At 42.6% G+C, this 19,208-nt stretch overlaps 2 pseudogenes; both read left to right on the forward strand.

The window, feature by feature from the left end:
- The first annotated feature begins 3,424 nt into the window (after positions 1 to 3,424).
- On the forward strand, positions 3,425 to 4,116 carry LOC109438366 (ferritin heavy chain pseudogene; annotated as a pseudogene).
- Positions 4,117 to 16,118: 12,002 nt separating this feature from the next.
- Positions 16,119 to 16,685, forward strand: LOC141569546 (ferritin heavy chain pseudogene; annotated as a pseudogene).
- Positions 16,686 to 19,208: the final 2,523 nt, after the last annotated feature.

Here is a 19,208-nt window from a genome sequence, read left to right on the forward strand (position 1 = left end):
CTCTCTCTAGCACTACAACCTTTTGGTAGAAGAGAAAGCAATTGCTTGAGTCAATTGAATCTAAGGCACTAACGATTTAATCCAGCATCTCAGTAAAGACAGTATGACAGACACTCTTGATTTCTCATCCAACACCTATCTCATCCCCACTTACTTACTAAAAGAACACTGGATTTTTCAGAGTGCCTATGTGTCTGCTCCCTTGGCACAAATCATAATCAGTCTGAATCAATCATGAAAGTGTTTTTGTTGTTTAAAGACGCTTCTTTTTGTAGTCTCTTCAGGTGACAGGGTTGGTCACATAACTGAGTTTTGACCCAAGATATAAACAGAAATACCCTGGATTTCTGACAAAATTTGACTTTCTGGATAAAGTGATGAAATTTGTGAAAAGAAATCATTTTGACCCCAGTCTTATCATTCTGGTTGTGATGCGGGTATGAGGATGTGATGCCAATTGCAAGGGCAGCGAACTTCCAACCATGAGGCTGAGGGCAACAGATTTGCAACCCCAGTATAGAGCCCTTTTATAATTGAGCCAGAGGAATAAACTATGATATTTCCTCTGTACCCCACCACTAGCTTCTTTATAAATAAGCACAGGTAGATTTAACACTCAAGCTCCTTTGTGGATACTCTGTTATTAGGATGGTACAAAAATAATTTCAGGGGCAGCCGGACACTTCAGTTGGTTGGAGCATGAGCTCTGGGCAGCCGGGTTGCCAGTTCGAGTCCCACATGGGCCAGTGAGCTGCGCTCTCCACAGCTAGATTGGAGGACAGTGACTTAGAGCTGATGGGTCCTGGAAGAAACACAATATTCCCCAATAAAAAAAATAATAATAATTTTGGTTTAAAAAGTTAAAAATAATTGTGAAAACTGCAATTACTCTTGCATGAACATAATAGTTATGATTTTTGTTTCTAACAGACATAAGAAGACTACAAGGAGTAGGCGCTTTTCAAAATCATTCAAAATTAAACCCATCCTTTTCCCTTGTCTTTAAATACCCAGTATGTGCCAAGTGTGTGCTCTATGTGAGGTATTGTTTCCTGTTCTTTCCATACACTGTGTGTGTTATTCACACACCCCTGTGAGACATGGATCTTCTCTAATTTATATCTGAGAATGTGATTTCAGAGTAGTGCCACTGTCTGAAACGGCTCAGCTAGTAAGTGAAGGGCTTCTTTCCTCTGTAGTGTACCTTAAACACAGCTTCACAGACACAAATTAATGAGTATTTGTTGGTGAATGCAATTTAACCAGGCTCCTCTCCCCTCAGGAGTGTAAAATCCCTTTTTGTGAATGCTCTCTTCATGTTATTCCACTCCTGGGTGGTAGATAAGAAGCCATCATCAGAACTTGAAGCCCAACCACAGACCTTAAAGCTGACCCACTGGCGTCTCCCTGAGGCCAGTCCGCAGTCAGAGCAGACATGCTTCACCATTGCTTTATTCAGGGTCCTCAACATCTTAGCTTTGTCCCAGATTATAAAACACTTCTTGATTTAGGACAAATTCTTCCTTCCCTCACCTTGATTTGGATTTACCGTGTTTCCCCGAAAGTAAGACCTAGCTGGACAAACATCTCTAATGCGTCTTTTGGAGCAAAAATTAATGAATATAAGACCTGGTTTTATTTTACTATAACATAAGACTGTGTCTTTATAATATAATATAACATAACATAATACCGGGTCTTATGTTAATTTTTGCTCCAAATGATGCATTAGAGCTGATTTTCCGACTAGGTCTCATATTCGGAGAAACAGTATTTTCTTCCTCATTCTTTTAGTTGCTTGAGGTGGGAAGTTAGATAATTTGAGACTTTCCTTCTTTTCTAATACAGGGATTTTAGTGCTATAAATTTGCATCTAAGCTCTGGTTTAGCTGTATCCCACAAATCTTGATATGCGGTTTGGGTCACATTCAGTTCCAAATAAACTTTCACACCCCACTTTGACCCACGGAAATTGAGCAATGCTTTGTATTCTTTGCTTCCAAATATTTGGGGATTTTCACATATCTTGGTCTTAATGATGTCTACTTCTACTACTTTAAGTCATTTTGGTCAGAGAGCATATCCCACATGATTTGGACTGATTGCATGGCACAGAATAAGGTCTGTCTTGGTAACTGTTCCACGTGCACTCAAAATTCATATACGTCTAAACAATATGTTTCTAAGCATTCCTCTCATGTGTCTCCGTACTTTTTCTTAACTTGAGGATTCTTCCTTCTCTTTCTTCCTCTCTCTTCTCCTGATTATAACAAACTAGGAAGCACAGTGTTAGCAAACCAGTGATGGTGAGGAAGTTTCAGAGATAAAACAGGAGACACTTTCAGACTGATAAAACCAGGGAATTTAAAATACCTGTGGTAGTAGGGCAAGCACACTCAAACAAAATTCAAGAACAGAGTGAGTGAAATCAAAGGACTGTAGATGGTCCTGGGTGGACTGTGACATTCAAGAGCTACTGTCTGAACAACTGATCTGTTTGCTGCTGTCCTGCTCTGACCCTACCCCAACCTTACTTACACTGGACAAAACCAAATTGGCATTGAACCTGCTTTAACTCCCAAACTACACTCCAAAGACACTGAATTATTTGAGGAAGAAGGAAAACAAAAATAGAGCAAATCAGAGAGAATGCCGACTTGCATAGCACAGGGGAAATAAAACAGAAGAACTCATCTACCTACAAGAGAGATCCCCAGAAGACTTCCAATATTAGACAAATGCCATCCTTTTGGCATTTGGAAGGGTCCCTATTCTACCTGCAAGCTCCATGCAATGTGCCCACAAAGGAAACCACTGCATAACTCACACACTCCACCTTCGCATTCAGGGGAGAAGTCTGCTAGAGAATTGGACACTACAACGGTAGAGAAGATCCATGCCAATTACCTAGGCTAATCCAATGGGCCCATTATCTCATCTATGAAAGCACAAATACTTGCAAGATACTTGAGGAAAGCTTTAGAGAAGATCATGATGAACAAACAACTATTCCTGGGGAGAAGGAAAAATTTTACATATCTATAAATACATCTATATATACATACACGTATACATATATTCAAATATGTGTGCCTGTCTATATATGTTTATGTATATACTACTATGTTTATGTATATACTACATATACTACTATGTATGTTTATGTATATACTAAAGGGAGTAACTAGAGAATAATAGAAAGTCCTTGGAAAATAGAAATACTCCTGAATTAAAAACTTAATAGCTGCCAGGTGATCAGCAGACTCACCTGCCCTCACCAGGTTGGGATGAAACCTGGAGCAGTGAGCTCTCTCCCCTCCCCCCACTCCCCTTGTAATGTAAAGGCCTCCACCCCGCCCCCCAGCCCTCAAGGGAACTCATTTCTGAGCCCCTCCCAAACCTTCCACCCTGCCTCCGAGCCCAACAGAGGGCGTCCTCCTGGTTCATCCTGGGAGTTTGCTGAGGTACCTGGCAACACCGCGGCTGACTCAGCTTCTGGCTGCCCTGGTCGCCTGCTCCAAGGCCCAGCCACCGCGTTCACCCTCGTCTAGGCCCGCACCTCCAGCCATGACGACCGCGCCGCCCCCGTTTGTCAGCGAGCACTACCACCCCGAATGCGAGGCCGCCATCAACTACCACATCTCCCTGGAGCTCTACGCCTCTCACATGTTCGAGACCATGGCCTCTTACTTCAACTGCGAAGACGTGGCCTTGAAGCCCTTCGCCCCGTTCTTCCTGCAGCAGTCCAGCCGGGAGCTGCAGCATGCCCAGAGCCTGATGTGGCTGCAGAACCAGCGCGGGGGCCGCCTCAGCCTGCAGGATATCTACAGTCCTGACCCCTGCTGCTGGGAGAACGCCTTAACAGTCATGGAGTGCGCCTTCCACCTGAAGATGAGCGTGAACCAGAGCCTATTCGATCTGCACCAGCTGGCCATCGAGATGAAGGACGCCAACCTGTGCGACTTCCTCAAAAGTCGCTACCTGTTACAGCAAATGAAGTTCATCAAAGAGCTGGGGGACCACATCACCAACCTGCGCAATAATGGAGCCCTGGAATGCAGCCTGGCAGAGGACCTGTGTGCTAAGCTCACCCTGCGTGACAGCGACAAGAACTGAGTTTGGACTGCCATCCCCATAGCCACTGGGTGACTTCCCCTGGTCACCATATTGTGCATGCACATTGTAGAATTTCCCTTGCAAAACATTTAACCTTTTCCTTCAAGTTTTGCCATTTTTTTCGAATAAAGTTGATGGTTCTTGAATAAATAAAGGTTTCTGGGTGATTGGTGTGTGCAAAATGGTCACCTTCTCGGATTTAAAACAAGTGTCCGGGAGCCTCTCAGCCACGCATGCCCCATCCACATGCAGCTCCGGGTCTCTGTGGATGGAGGAGAAGGTATTGCGTGGGACCCAGATAAACACAGTTAAGCTTTGCATTATAAACAGGGTGGTGTGTGGGGTTGGGCTGAGATGGGTGGTCTGGGGCCCTGGTATCTGTAAGTGTGTGCACAGTAAACCAATTAAAAAATGGTCTGAAATCACGACTGTGGTGGCCTGTGGAGGAAGAGTGCAGGGAATGGGATTGGGCAGGGATTAAAATAAAGGGGTTTATCCCTTTATCTGAAATGGTATCCATTAATTTGAGGTAGCAAATTGGGGGGCCTTGGAAGCCAGCTTGCCATAGTACGTCTCTGGCAAGTTAATACTGGGCTACAGTGATAATGTACCTGTGGATAGGGCCGGCTTTCCCATAGATGTGGGGGTGACTTTCTGTGGGCACCAATGCTGGGCGTGTGTTAGAATACAGGCAGGTGAGATTTCTGGTTCAACTGTTTGGTTGCTTGGTATAAAGCAACAGGGTACCAAAATAACAATAACAAATATGAAAAATTACCACCAGAGGGCTGAATATACGAAATCGTGGATTGAGGTAAAAATTGTGATGTTGAATATTAAGTAGAATAAATCCCCCTGAATGTTAAGTCAGTGATTCTGGCTGTTTTGCAGAATTTAGAGGGTAGAGAGGGGAAGCTGAAAGAGCAGTTAGGAGATAATACAGCTGGTGCAGGTGAGAGAGGTTGAACTGGTGTGGAGGCTGAAGAAATGAGGAGACATAGGAAATTCTATTCAGATTTTGATGAATCAACAAGACTTCTTTATGGGTCAGAGGAGAGTAGTGGGACTTGAGGAAAGTAATGCATGTTCTCTGGATTCGACTTGAGCACCCGGTTGGAGGCGTTGCTGTTTATTAATCGGGGGACATATGCGGGGGGACACGAGGGGTGGGGAGGTGTGTCCTGTAAAATCTGAGGTGTCCATTAGACGTCCAAGTAGAAATGTCATGCAGGTAGCCAGAAAAAATGAATATGGAGCTCAGGTGGGATGTCACGTTTGGAAATAAAAATGGGAGACATCAGCTACAGGGTGCATTGAGGTCACAGGACTGCATAAGCTCAGCAGAGAGTGGAGAGAGAGAACATGGCCCAGCCAGCCCCAAGCCCAGGGCAGCTAACATTAGAGGATGGGTTGAGGTGTTGGAACAGCCCGGGGGCTGCTGGCCCCACCTGGACCCTGACCTCATTCCAGACCACGGCCAGCTGTGTCTGCTCAGTTTATCTCCAAATCAGCCCGTTCCTAACCTCAGTGTGCCCTCTGGTTTCTCCTTGCAACACGTGGAGAGGAATTAGCCTATTACCTTGTGTTCATGGCTATGGGTAGAAAAAAATTATTTCTCAGTTAAAAAAATGAAAAGATTCCTTAAGGAAATGGTAGATGTGCTTCTTGTTTTTTTCTTATCCCCTTGAAAAACTCAGCCTGTCTCACAGTCCACTGTATTTGACCAGATGAAACCTGTACCCCTCAGATTGTCCCTGCCTTGGAAAATACTCAAAACAAGTTTCTTCTGTGCCTGGCGTAGTCACAAAGATAAAAGTTAAAGATTACAGATTTTCACGTCTTACCTCCGACACTTGGCTAGCTTGAGACTATGTAAAGTGTGCAGATTTGAACATTTACTAATATATAGAAAAGCTTACTTACTCATTAGTAATTACCTTTCACATTTGTCATGATTGTACTTTAATACTTTCTTTTAAGTGAGGATTATGTCCCTTTAGCTTAGTTTCCAGAAAATGCTCTTGCCCCTTTCATCCTCTTAGTCAAACTTGACGTTTTCATTCTCTTTCTCTGCTGTGAGGACCACTCCTCTCTCTGACTTCCTCTGAAATATATAAATGAACCGTTCTCCTCTAGTTATGAGGAAGCACAGGGCGAGCACCTATGTGTAAATTGTCTGACGATCCTTCTTACTTTCCCTATTGGAGAGGCAGTTTGCTGTAGTGTTTTCTGAACCTCACATTGCCTGGCTTCATATACCAGTTTAGCCACTTACTAAACTGGGTGAATTTCTGCATGTTATTTAACTCTCTGTGCTTCAGTTTCCTCACACACAAAATAGGGATAATAAAATTGTTAATAGCACTTGGTTGCCAAGGAGGTTAATTGAGTTAATATTTTTAAAATGCTTACAACTGTGCCCGCCCGGCACATACAGTACACATATTATTTGTAAGTTGACATTTATTGTCATCATCTACTCCGGATTGCTGTGTGGGGTTTATGCTTCAGGGAGATGATTTCATGTCTATACTTTGCCACTAGAGTCTCTCTTGCATTTCCAGCCACGTTGTCGCCCTGCCATTGAGAAGCAGAAATCCTTCACAGCTGCTTGGTTGTCAGGTGCTGCCAGGACCCAGGAGTGTAGATCACTGTTTTCACTGCTGCACAGTCAGGCCCCAGACTAGAGGCGAGTTTTCCAGTGACAAGTTTCCCTGGTAATCCCCGCGCCATTCTGCTTCAACCAGCTTTTTTTGGAAATCGCCCCCTAGAACGCTTTTTGTTTCTTCTTCCCAAGCCCAAATGCCTAAGCCTCCTCTTTCCAGCAGGAACTACATCCGACTCCCCAGAGGTGGGAAAGAGTGAACAGATAAAGTGCTAATCCTGATCCCACCATCATCTGCATGTTTGGACCTGAATAGGAGAGGGAGGAGTCAGGGTGCGGCGGAATGGGAGGAGGGGACCGCATTGGGCCACTGATAAAATAATCATTACAATCCGTAAATCACTATGTACTTCGCACGGAGATTCTCAAGCTTTGCTGTACATTAGAAGCAGCTGCAGACCTTTTAAAACTCTTCTCGGTACGGACACAACCCGGGCCAATTACTTCAGTCTCGGGGGCAGGACCTAGGCTTCTCTGACTATAAAACCTGCCTCTGGAAGTGTGTTTGTTGTGTGAACCAGCGGCTTCAGCCTCTCCTGAGAGCTGGTTACAAGCACAATAGTCTTAAGCCGCACCCCAGACCTACTGAATCAGGATGTACATTTCACAAGACCCCCGGTGATGAATATGCACAGCGAGTTTTGAGAAGCACCCTTTAGCACTCTGGTTGTTAAACGGGGCTGCACTTTGGAATCACGTGGGGTGCTGGAAAATAAGAGTTATGCCTCCATTTTAATAACTCACTGGGCCACACCCTCGTATAAGTACTGAACCAAACATCATAAAAGCGTAGTATAAGTTCAACAACAAGTACAATTTTTTAAATAATTGTTTTATTTTGCAACTAGTTGAAATACAATATTGTATTAGTTTCAGATAAACAACACAGTGATCAGACATTTATATAACTTACCAAGGGATCACCCCAATAAATCTGGTACCCTTCTGACACAATACATAATTATTACCAAATTATTGACTATATTCCTTATGGTGTAACTTACATCCCCATGACTCTTTGTAACTACCAATTTGTACTTCCTAATCGCCCCACCACTTCACCCATCCCCCCCAACCCCTCCATCTGCAACCATCTAAATATTCTCTATATTATGTCTCTATTTCTGTTTTGTTTGGTCATTTATTTAGTGAACAATTATGGAACTTTCAAATATCCAAAGGGACTTGATAACCTTTCATTTGATGTAATACACAGTCTTTCTCTCTCTCTCTCTCTCTCTCTCTCTCTCTCTCTCTCTCTCTCTCTCTCTCTCACACACACACACACACAGACACACAGATACACACACGCACATTCTTTCTCATTTTGTTGTTTGTTTGTTTTTTGCTTCTTTTTTAATTAAAGTTTACTGCGGTGACAATTGTTAGTAAAGTTACATAGATTTCAGGTGTGCAATTCTGTATTACATCTATAAATCCCATTGTGTGTTCACCACCCAGAGTCAGTTCTCCTTCCATCACCATATATTTGATCCCCTTTACCCTCATCTACCACCTTCCTCCCCCCTTACCCTCTGGCAACCACTAAACTATTGTCGGTGTCTATGAGTTTCTGTTTCTCATTTGTTTGTCTCGTTCTTTTGTTGTTTTTGGTTTATATACCACATATCAGTGAAATCATCTGGTTCTCTGCTTTTTCTGTCTGACATACTTCGCTTAGCATTATACTCTCAAGATCTACCCATGTTGCCACAAATGTTCCTATATCATCTTTTCTTACCGCCGAATAGTATTCCACTGTGTATATATACCACAACTTCTTTATCCATTCATCTATCGAAGGACCCTCTGGTTGTTTCCATGTCTTGGCCACCGTAAACAAAGCTGCAATGAACATTGGAGCACACATGTCTTTATGCATAAATGTTTTTTCATTTTGTTTCATCACTAACTAATCTTATACCATGGGTTTTCAAACTATGGCTTGCAAGGCAAATCAGACCCACATCTGTTTTTTTGCTTTTTAAAACTTTCTTAGACTTTATTTTATACAGCAGTTTTAGGTTGAGACTGACACCGAGAGGAAGGCACAGAGATTACTCTTATACCCCTTGTCATGCGGGAGACCCTGCTCGCTGCGCCATTTTTCAGGCGGGGCGGCCTGCGGGGTCTCTGCTCCCACTCCCCACACAAAAACACAGGATATGGTGAGGCTGAAAAGGAACACCCACGGAGCCATAGGTAGGGGAGCCATACCACCACGGTCTCACTGGAGGCTGGGCCCACCGGACGCCGACCTGCCGTCCGCTTTTCCGCCAACCGACCGACCGACAACTCTCCTCCACTCTCTCGACTCTGTTCCTCTCTCTCGGCTATCCTCTTCCGCTCTCCTCGGCCCTCCTCTTGCTCTCTTCGGCTCTGCTCGGCTCCTCGGCAATCCTCGGCAATCGTTCGTAGCCGCAGCAGTTATACCAGTGGCCAATCGGCTAACCGGCCACAGCCAACGGCCAATCAGCCACAGCCGACAGCCATTCACCACCCATGCCAGCACCCTTCCACATGAGGCCGAGAGCGTGTAAACTACTTTCTGGGGCTCTGTCCCCACACCCCTGCATCCACATGAGCACACTATATGCTACTGTGAACATCCAGTACCACTGTGGTCAATTTGTTACAACTGATTCTACATTCATTAAACTACATTCATGCATCATCATCACCCAAAGGCCATAGTTTTTATTAGGGTTCCCTCTTGGCATCGTACATTCTATGAATTTGGACAAATGTCTAATGATATGTATCCATTCTTACAGTACCATACAGGATAGTTTCAGTGCCCTAAAAGTGCCCTGTGCTCCACCGATTCTTCCTTCCTTCCCTCTGAAACTCTAGCAGTCACTGATCTTTATTACTGTCTCCATATTTTAAATATTGAGATATAATTGACGTATAACACTATTAATTTTGATGTACATGATGATTCAATTTTTGTACATATGGTGAAATAATCACCATTGTAGGTCTTCTACTTTATATCCATCACCACACAGTTACAATTTTTGTTCTTCCATAACAACTAAGATTTCCTCTCTTAGCAACTTCAATACTGTATTATTAACTATAGTGACCATGCTATACATTACATCCCATGACTCCATTCTTATTTTATAACTGGAAGTTGGTACCTTTTGACCACCTTCAATCATTTTGCCCACCCCTCTACCCTCCACCTCTGCAATGGCAACCACCGATCTATTCTTTGTAACAATGAGTACACTTTTGGAGGGGTATTTTTTTATCATTATTGATTTTTGTTTTTTAGATTCCACATATAAGTAAAATCATATGGTACATATTCGTCTTTCTCTGTCTGACATATTTCACTTAACCTGATAACCTTAATGTGCATCCATGTTGGCCCAAATTGCAAGATTTCTTTCTTTCTATGGCTGAATAATGTTCCATTTTGTGTGTGTGTTTGTGGGGTGTGTGTGTGTGTATGTATCTACTTCTATATCTAGATCTAGATCAAGATGTAGATATAGATATCACATTTTCTTTATCCATGAATACATCGATAAACACTTAGGTTGCTTCCATGTCATGGCTATCGAAAATAATGCAGTAATGACCATGGGCGTGCATATATGTTTTCGAGTTATAGTTTTCAATCCTTCAGATAAATACCCACAAGTGGGATTGAAAGGTGATAAGGTAGTTCTATTTTAAATTTTTTGAGTAATCTCCCACAGCCCATTTACATTCCCACTAACAGGGCACGAGGTTTCCCTTTTCTCCACATCCTGGCCTACACTTGTTCTTCCCTGTCCTTTTGACAACAGGTGTGAGGGAATATCCTATGGTGGTTTTGAGTTGCATTTCCCTGATGATTATTGACGTTGCATACCTTGTCATGTACCTGTTGGTCATTGGTATGGCTTCTTTGGAAAAATGTCTATTTATACCCTCTGCCCATTTTTCAATTGGATTGTTTGTTTTTCTTGTTGAGCTGTCTGAGTTCTTCATATATTTTGGATAGTAACCCTTTGTGAGCTCTATGACTTGCAAACATTTTCTCGCATTCAATAGTTTGCCTTTTCATTTTGTTGATGGTTTCCTTTGTTGTGCAGAGCTTTTTATTTTTATGTAGTCCCACTTGTTTATTTTTGCTTTTGTTTCCTTGGCTTTTGGTGTCAAATCCAATACACCATTGCCAAGACCCATGTTAGGGAGCTTACTGCCTGTTTTCTTCCAGGAATTTTAGGGTTTCAAGTCCTACACTTAAACCTTTACTCCACTTTCAGTTGATTTTTTGTGTATGGTGTAAGGTATTGGTGCATTCTCATTCTTTGCACATGGCTGTCCAGTTTTCCCAACACCATTTATTGAAGAGACTGTTCTTTACTCACTGTATAATCATTGCTCCTTTGTTGTATATTAATTGACCACATATCTGTGGGTTTACTTCTGGTGTTTCTCTCCTGTTCCAGTGATCTATGTGTCGGTTTTATGCCAATGCCATACTGTTTTGATTACTGTGTCCATACTTTTGTCTTTTCCAGAATGCCATATGGTTGCATTTATACAGTGTGTATAGCCTTTTCAGACTGGCTTCTTTCACATAGTAATACACATTTGTGTTGCCTCCATGTCTTTTCATGACTTGGTAGCTCTTTTCTTTTCCGAGCTCATTAATAATCCATTGTCTGGATATACCACAACTGATTTATCCATCTGCCTACCAAAAGACATCTTGGTTACTCCCAAGTTTTCTCCATTGTGCATGAAGCGTCTATAAACATCGCATGCAAGTCTTTTGCGTGGACATACATTTGCAACTGCTTTGGATAATACCAGGGAACACGACTGCTGGGTCAGATGGTGAAAGTGTGTTAATTTTGGTAGGAAACCACTAGATTGTCTTCCAGACTGGTTGTACAAATTTGCACTCCCACCAGCAATGAATGAGAGATCGTTTTGCTCCATATCTTGATCAGCATTAGATGTGGTCAGTGCGCTGAACTTTGGCCATTCTCGCAGCTATGTAGCAGTATCTCATTGTTGTTCTAGTTTGTGTTTCCCCGATGACATATGATATGGAGCATCTTTTCATGTGTTTCTTTGACGTGTTTGTATCTACTTCGCTGAAGTGTCTGTTAAGTTCATTGGGCTATTTATAAAACCAGCCCTTTAATTTCCTTAATGTTGAGTTTTCAGAGTTTGTTCCATTGCCTACTGGGCTATGTGTTCACAAATCCACACTGTCTCCACTACTGTCACTTTGCAGGCAGTCTCGCAGTCATGTAGTGTCAGAGAACTTTATTCTTCTCCATTAATATTATGTTGGTTATTCTGTGTCTTTTGCCTCTCCATACCAACTTCAGAATAATTTTGCTGATATCCACAAAAGAACTTGCTGTGAGTTTCGCTGTTTTTGTGATGAAATTGTATTGTAGGTGAGCCATGACGACTTATTTACATATATCCTATTGCAGGATGTGCACAGCAAAGGTAGTCATCAGGAGAGAGAGAGAGAGAGAGAGAGACAGAGACAGAGACAGAGAGAGATTGATTGAGAGAAAGAGTCCATATGTCCCATAAAGCCTAAAGTATTTGCTAGTAGTATGCCTTTCACTGAAATGTTTGCTGTCCCTTGTCTATAGTAACAGGTCCTAAATTCACCTAAAACTGCCAAATATTTTTAATATTTCAATTGTTTGTGTATGTCCAAATACAGACTGCATTTTACCATCAATTTCTCTCTACCACCGCAACCCTTCACTAGAAGAGAAAGCAATTGCTTGAATTAATTGAATCTAAGGTGCTTACGATTTAATCCAGTATCTCAGGAAAGAGAGTCTGACAGACACTCTTAATTTCTCATCCAACAGCCATCTCATCCCTCTTACTTACTAAGAGAACACTGGATTTTTCCACTCCCTTGGCACAAATCATAATCAGTCTGAATCAGTCATGAAAGTGTTTTTCCTATTTCAAAATTCTTCTTTTTGTAGTCTCTCCTGCTGACAGGTTTGGTCGAATAACTGAGTTTCAACCTAAGATATATACAGAAATACTCTGGATTTCTGTTAAATTTGACTTTCTGAATAAGGTGATGATATTTGTGAAAAAAAAATAATTTTGCACTTGGTCTTGTCATTCTAATTTTGATGCGGGAATGAGGATGTGATGCCAGTTGCAAGTGCAGCCACCTGGCAACCATGAGGACAAGGGCAACAGATTTGCAATCCCAGTGTAGAGCCCTGTTATAATTGAGGCAGAGGCATAAACGATGACATTTCCTGTGAACCCCACAGCTAGCTTCTTGATAAGTAAACACAGTTAGCCTTAATGCTCAAGCTCCGTTTTGGACATTCTGCTACTTACGATTCTTGTGTCTAACTGATATAAGCAGAGTACGAGGAGAAGGCCCTTTTCAACATCATTCAAAATTAAACCCATCTTTCCACCCTGTTTTTAAATACCCAGTATGTGCCAAGTGTGTGCTGTATGTCAGGTATTGTTTCTCGTTCTTTCCAGACTCAGTCTGTGTCATTCACACACCCGTGTGAAATATGGATCTTCCCTAATTTACATCTGAGAAAGTGATTTCAGAGTAGTACCACTGTCTGAAATCACTCAGCTAGTAAGTGAAGGCTTCTTTCCTCTGTAGCTAACCTTGAACAGAGCCTCACAGACAGAACTTAAGGAGTATTTGTTGGTGAATTCAATTTAACCACATTTCTCTACCCTGAGGGAGTGTAAAATCCCTTTTTTTGAATGCTCTCTTCATGTTATTCCACTCCTGGGTGGTGGATAAGAAGCCATCATCAGAACTTGAAGCCCAACCACAGACCTTAAAGCTGACCCACTGGCCTCTTCCTGGGGTCAATCCCCAGTCAGAGCAGCCATGCTTCACCCTTGCTTTATTCAGGGTCCTCAACATCTTAGCTTTGTCTCAGATTATAAAACACTTCTTGACTTAGCACAAATGTTCCTTCCCTCTGCTTGATTTGGATTTATTTTGTCCCTCATCTTTTAGTTCCTTAAGGTGGGAAGTTGGATAATTTATTTGAGACTTTCCTGCTTTTCTAATATAGGGATTTTCGTGCTATAAATTTGCATCTAAGCACTGGATTAGCTGTATCCCATGAATCTGGATATGTTATGTTCGGCTTACACTGAGTTCCAAATAATCTTTCATATCCCCTTGATCTTCACTTTGCTACACCAATTGTTCAGAAGTGCAATGTATTCTTTGCTTCCAAATATTGAGATTTTCACATATGTTGCTCTTAACGATGTCTACTTTAAGTCCATTATTGTCGGAGACCATACCTCGCATGATCTGAATCCATTTAAATTTATTGAGTCTTGTTGCATGGTGCAGAATAAGGTGTCTCATGGTAACAGTTCCATGTGCACTCGAAAATCATATGCTTCTAAACATTGCTCTCATGTCTCTGCACTTTTTCTTAACTTAAGGATTGTTTCTGCTCTTTTGTCCTCTCTCTTCTCCTGATTATAACAATTATGCGTTGTTGGTTGCCATAGGGTATGTGGCTTTTGCATCATCTGAAAGCATTAAGTATTTAAAAATTAAGTATTTGTATTTCTAAAAAGTGAAAAATGATATAACTGAACTATGGTGGTGGTTCAGACACAGAAATAATGATCTACACACACACACACACACACACACACACACTAGGATGCACTGTTAGCAAACCAGTCATAGTGAGGAAGTCTCCGAGATAGAAATGGAAGACACTTGCAGACTGATAAAACCAGAGAATTAAAAATACCTGCAACAGAAGGGCAAGCTCACGCAAAGAAAGTTCAAGAACAGAGTGAGTTAAATCAAAGGACTGTAGAGGGTCCTGGGTGGATTGTGACATTAAAGAGCTAATGTGTGAACAACTGATCTTTTTGCTTCTATCCTGCTCTAAACCTCCCCCAACCTTACTTATACTGGACAAAACCAAATTGTCATTGGACCCGATTTAATCTCCGAAACTACACTCCAAAGACACTGAATTATTTGAGGAAGAAGGAAACCAAAATAGAGCAAATTAGAGACAATGCCAACCTGCATAGCAGAAGGGGAATAAAACAGAAGAACTCGTCTATCTACAAGATAGATCCCCAGAAGTCTTACAATATTAGAGAAATTCCATGCTTTTGGCAATTGGGAGGGTCCCTCTCCTACTTGCAAGCTCCATGTAATGTGCCCCCAAAAGAAACAACTTCATAATTGACTCACTCCACCTTCCCATTCAGAGAGGCCTGCTAGAGAAATGGACATTATGACTATAGATCAGATCCATGCCGATTACCTAGGCTAATCAAATGTGCGCATTACTACCAAATATGAAAGCAGAAATGTTTCCTTTTTCTAAAATTAAAGTTTATTGGGCTGACAATTGTTAGTAAATTTACATAGATTTCAGGTGTACAATTCTGTATTACACCGTCTATAAATCCCATTGTGTGTTCACCACCCCGATTCAGTTCTCCTTCCATCACCATATATTTGATCCCCCTTACCCTCATCTACCACCCCCCACCCCCCTTACCCTCTGGTAACCACTAAACTATTGTCTGTGTCTATGAGTTTTTGTTTCTCATTTGTTTGTCTCGTTCTTTTGTTGGTTTTGGTTTATATACCACATATCAAATGTTTTCCAGATGTTTGAGGATATGTAAGAGATGATCATGTTGAACAAACAGCTGTTTTGGAAAGCAGAAAAAAATTTACATATATATATATATATATATATATATATATATATATATACACATATATATACACAAATATACATATATACATATAGCAAAATATCTGTGTATGTGTATATATGTTTATATATATTTATGTAAGTGTATTACATGAAGAGGAAGAGAAGTTTACTTAAATCTTCAAAGGAATATTCTCACAATTTTAAGAATAGTTGTCTTTATTTTTTTTACATGAGATCAGGGTGCTATTAAAGGAAGTAACCAGAATAGTAGGAAGTCCTTGGAAATAAGAAATTGCTACATTAAAAACTTTTAGATGCTTAGTACTAAGCCCAGAGTCCCCTGCTCTTACAAGGCTGGAATAGAACCTGGAACACAGAGCCCGCTCCACTAGCCCCTCCCCCACCCCAACAAGAAAGGCCCCCACCCCGCTCCCCAGCCCTCAACGGAACTCATAGTTTACTGTCCACTCCCAAAGCTTCTGCCCTGCCTCAGAGCCCAACAGAGGGCGTCCTCCTGGTCCATCCTGGGAGTTTGCTGAGGTACCTGGTAACACCGCCCCTGACTCAGCTTCTGGCTGCCCTGGTCGCCTGCTACTGCGACACTCCAAGGCCCGGCCGCGCGTTCGCCCTCGCCTCGGCCCGCACCTCCAGCCATGACGACCGCGCCGCCCCCGTTTGTCAGCAAGCACTACCACCCCGAATGCGAGGCCGCCATCAACTACCACATCTCCCTGGAGCTCTACGCCTCTCACATGTTCGAGACCATGGCCTCTTACTTCGACTGCGAAGACGTGGCCTTGAAGCCCTTCGCCCCGTTCTTCCTGCAGCAGTCCAGCCGGGAGCTGCAGCATGCCCAGAGCCTGATGTGGCTGCAGAACCAGCGCGGGGGCCGCCTCAGCCTGCAGGATATCTACAGTCCTGACCCCAGCTGCTGGGAGAACGCCTTAACAGTCATGGAGTGCGCCTTCCACCTGAAGATGAGCGTGAACCAGAGCCTATTCGATCTGCACCAGCTGGCCACCGAGAAGAAGGACGCCAACCTGTGCGACTTCCTCAAGAGTCGCTACCTGTTACAGCAAATGAAGTTCATCAAAGATCTGGGGGACCACATCACCAACCTGCGCAACATGGGAGCCCTGGAATGCAGCCTGGCAGAGGACCTGTGTGCTAAGCTCACCCTGCGTGACAGCGACAAGAACTGAGTCTGGACTGCCATCCCCATAGCCACTGGGTGACTTCCCCTGGTCACCATGCCGAGCAGGCACATTGTAGAATTTCCCTTGCAAAACGTTTAACCGTTTCCTTCAAGTTTTGCCATTTTTTTCCAATAAAGTTAATGGTTCTTGAATAAATAAAGGTCTCCGTGTGATTGGTGTATGCAAAACTGTCACTGTCTCAGGTTTAAAACAAGTATCCAGGAACATCTCCAGCCACGCATGCCCCATCCACATGCAGCTCCGGGTCTCCGTGGATGGAGGGAGAAGGTATTGCGTGGCTCCCAGATAAACACAGTTAAGCTTTGCATTATAAACAGGGTGGTGTGTGGGGTTGGGCTGAGATGGGTGGTCTGGGGCCCTGGTATCTGTAAGTGTGTGCACAGTAAACCAATTAAAAAATGGTCTGAAATCACGACTGTGGTAGACTGTGTAGGAAGAGTGAAGGGAATGGTATTGGGCAGGGATTGAAATAAAGGGGTTATTCCCTTTATCTGAAATTGTATCGGTTAATTCTAGGTAGCACATTGGGGGCCTTGGAAGCCAGCTTGCCAGACTACCTCTTCGGCAAGCTCACCATGGCCTGCAGTGATAATGTACCTGTGGATAGGGCCAGCTTTCCCATAGATGTAGGGGTGACTTTCTGTGGGCACCAATGCTGGGCGTGTGTTAGAATACAGACAGGTGAGATTTCTAGTTCATTGAAACCAATTCTTGTTATAAAGCAACAGGGCACCCCCCCCAAAAAAAAAAAAAAAAAGACAAATAAAAAAATTACCACCAGAGGGCTCAAAATACAAATTGGTGGATGGAGGTCAAAATTGTGATATTGAATATTGAATATTAAGTAGAACAAATCCCCCTGAATGTTAAGTCAGTTATTCTGGCTGCTTTGCAGAATGTAAAGGGTGGAGAGTGGAACCTGAAGGAGCAGATAGGAGATAATAGAGCTGGTCCAGGTGAGAGACAATGGGTTTGAACTGAACTGGAGGCTGTAGAAATGAGGAGACATAGACAAATTCTAGACAGATTTGGATGAATAAATAAGATTTTCTTAAAGGACCAGGGGTGAGTAGTGGGACTTGAGAAAAGTAATAAATTTTCTGATATTTGGACTTACACACCCGGGTTGAAGGGGTTGCTATTTATTAATCTGGGGACATATGCGGGAGAACACGAGCAGTGGGATAGGTGTGTCCTGTAAAATCTGAGGTACCCATTAGACGGCCAGGTGGAAATGTCATGCAGGTAGCCAGAAAAAAATGAATCTGGAGGTCAGGTGGGATGTCACCTTTGGAAATAACACATGTGGGACACATCAGCTATAGGGGGCATTGAGGTCACGGGACTGGATAAGCTCACCCTAAAGAGAGTAGAGAGACACAGCATGCGCCAGCCAGCACCAAGACCAAGGCACCTAACATTAGAGGATGGGTTGAGGTGTTGGAAAAGCTCGGGGGCTCCTGGCCCCACCTGGACCCTGTCCTCATTCCAGACCATGGCCAGCTGTGTCTGCTCAGAGTGTTTCTCCAAATCAGCCTGTTCTTAAACTCTTGTGCCCTCTGGTTTCTCCTTGCAAGATGTGGAGAGGAGTCAGCCTATTACCTTCTCTTCATGGCTATGGGTAGAAAGAAATCATTTCTCAGTTACAAAAATGAAAAGATTCCTTAAGGTAATGATAGATGTGCTTGTTGTTTTTTTCCTCTTGCCCTTTAAAAACTCAGTCTCTCTCACATCCACACTGATGTGATGAATCCCTATGGGCCCCTGTAAACCCTCAGATTGTCCCTCAATGGGAAAAGAAGTCAAAACAGGTTTCTTCTCTGCCCTGTGCAGTTACAAAGATAAAAGTTAAAAATTACAGACAATAGTTTGGTGGTTACCACTGGGTAAGGGGGGAGGGGGGAGGTAAATGAGGGTAATTGGAGTCAAAATATGATGATGGAAGGAGAATTGACTCTTGCTTTTAAACACACAATGTGATATACAGATGATGTATTACAGAAGTGTACACTTGAAACCTATGTAGTTTTACTAACCATTATCACCCTTATAAAGTTCAATAAAAACAAACGAACAAACAAACGGTTGGGGGGGGATTAACTGAGTTGGTTAGAGCATGGTGCTGATAACACCAAGTTTTCTGGTTCAATCCCCACATGGGCAACTGTGAGCTATGCCCTCCTTAAATAAAATAAAAGTGCATCCAGCCTTTTTTAGATATGCAATTCATTAACTACATTTAAAAAGTGATAGTACGCTACTAAAGAAAAGTTGTTTTTAAAATTACAGATTTGCATCCCTTATCACGGACACATGGCTAGCTTGAGTTTATGTAAACTTTGCAAATTGATTTTAACATTTACTAATATAGAGACAAGATAAGCTACACAGTAGGAATTAATTACCTTTCACATTTGCCGTGATTTTACTTTAATACTTGCTTTTCAATGAGGAATATGTCCCTTTAACTTAGTTTCCAGAAAATGCTCTTGCCCCTTTCCTCCTCTT

Source organism: Rhinolophus sinicus, chromosome 18 (genome assembly GCF_057876585.1).
Source record: "Rhinolophus sinicus isolate RSI-liver-muscle chromosome 18, RSI-T2T, whole genome shotgun sequence".
Classification (NCBI taxonomy): Eukaryota; Metazoa; Chordata; class Mammalia; order Chiroptera; family Rhinolophidae; genus Rhinolophus; species Rhinolophus sinicus.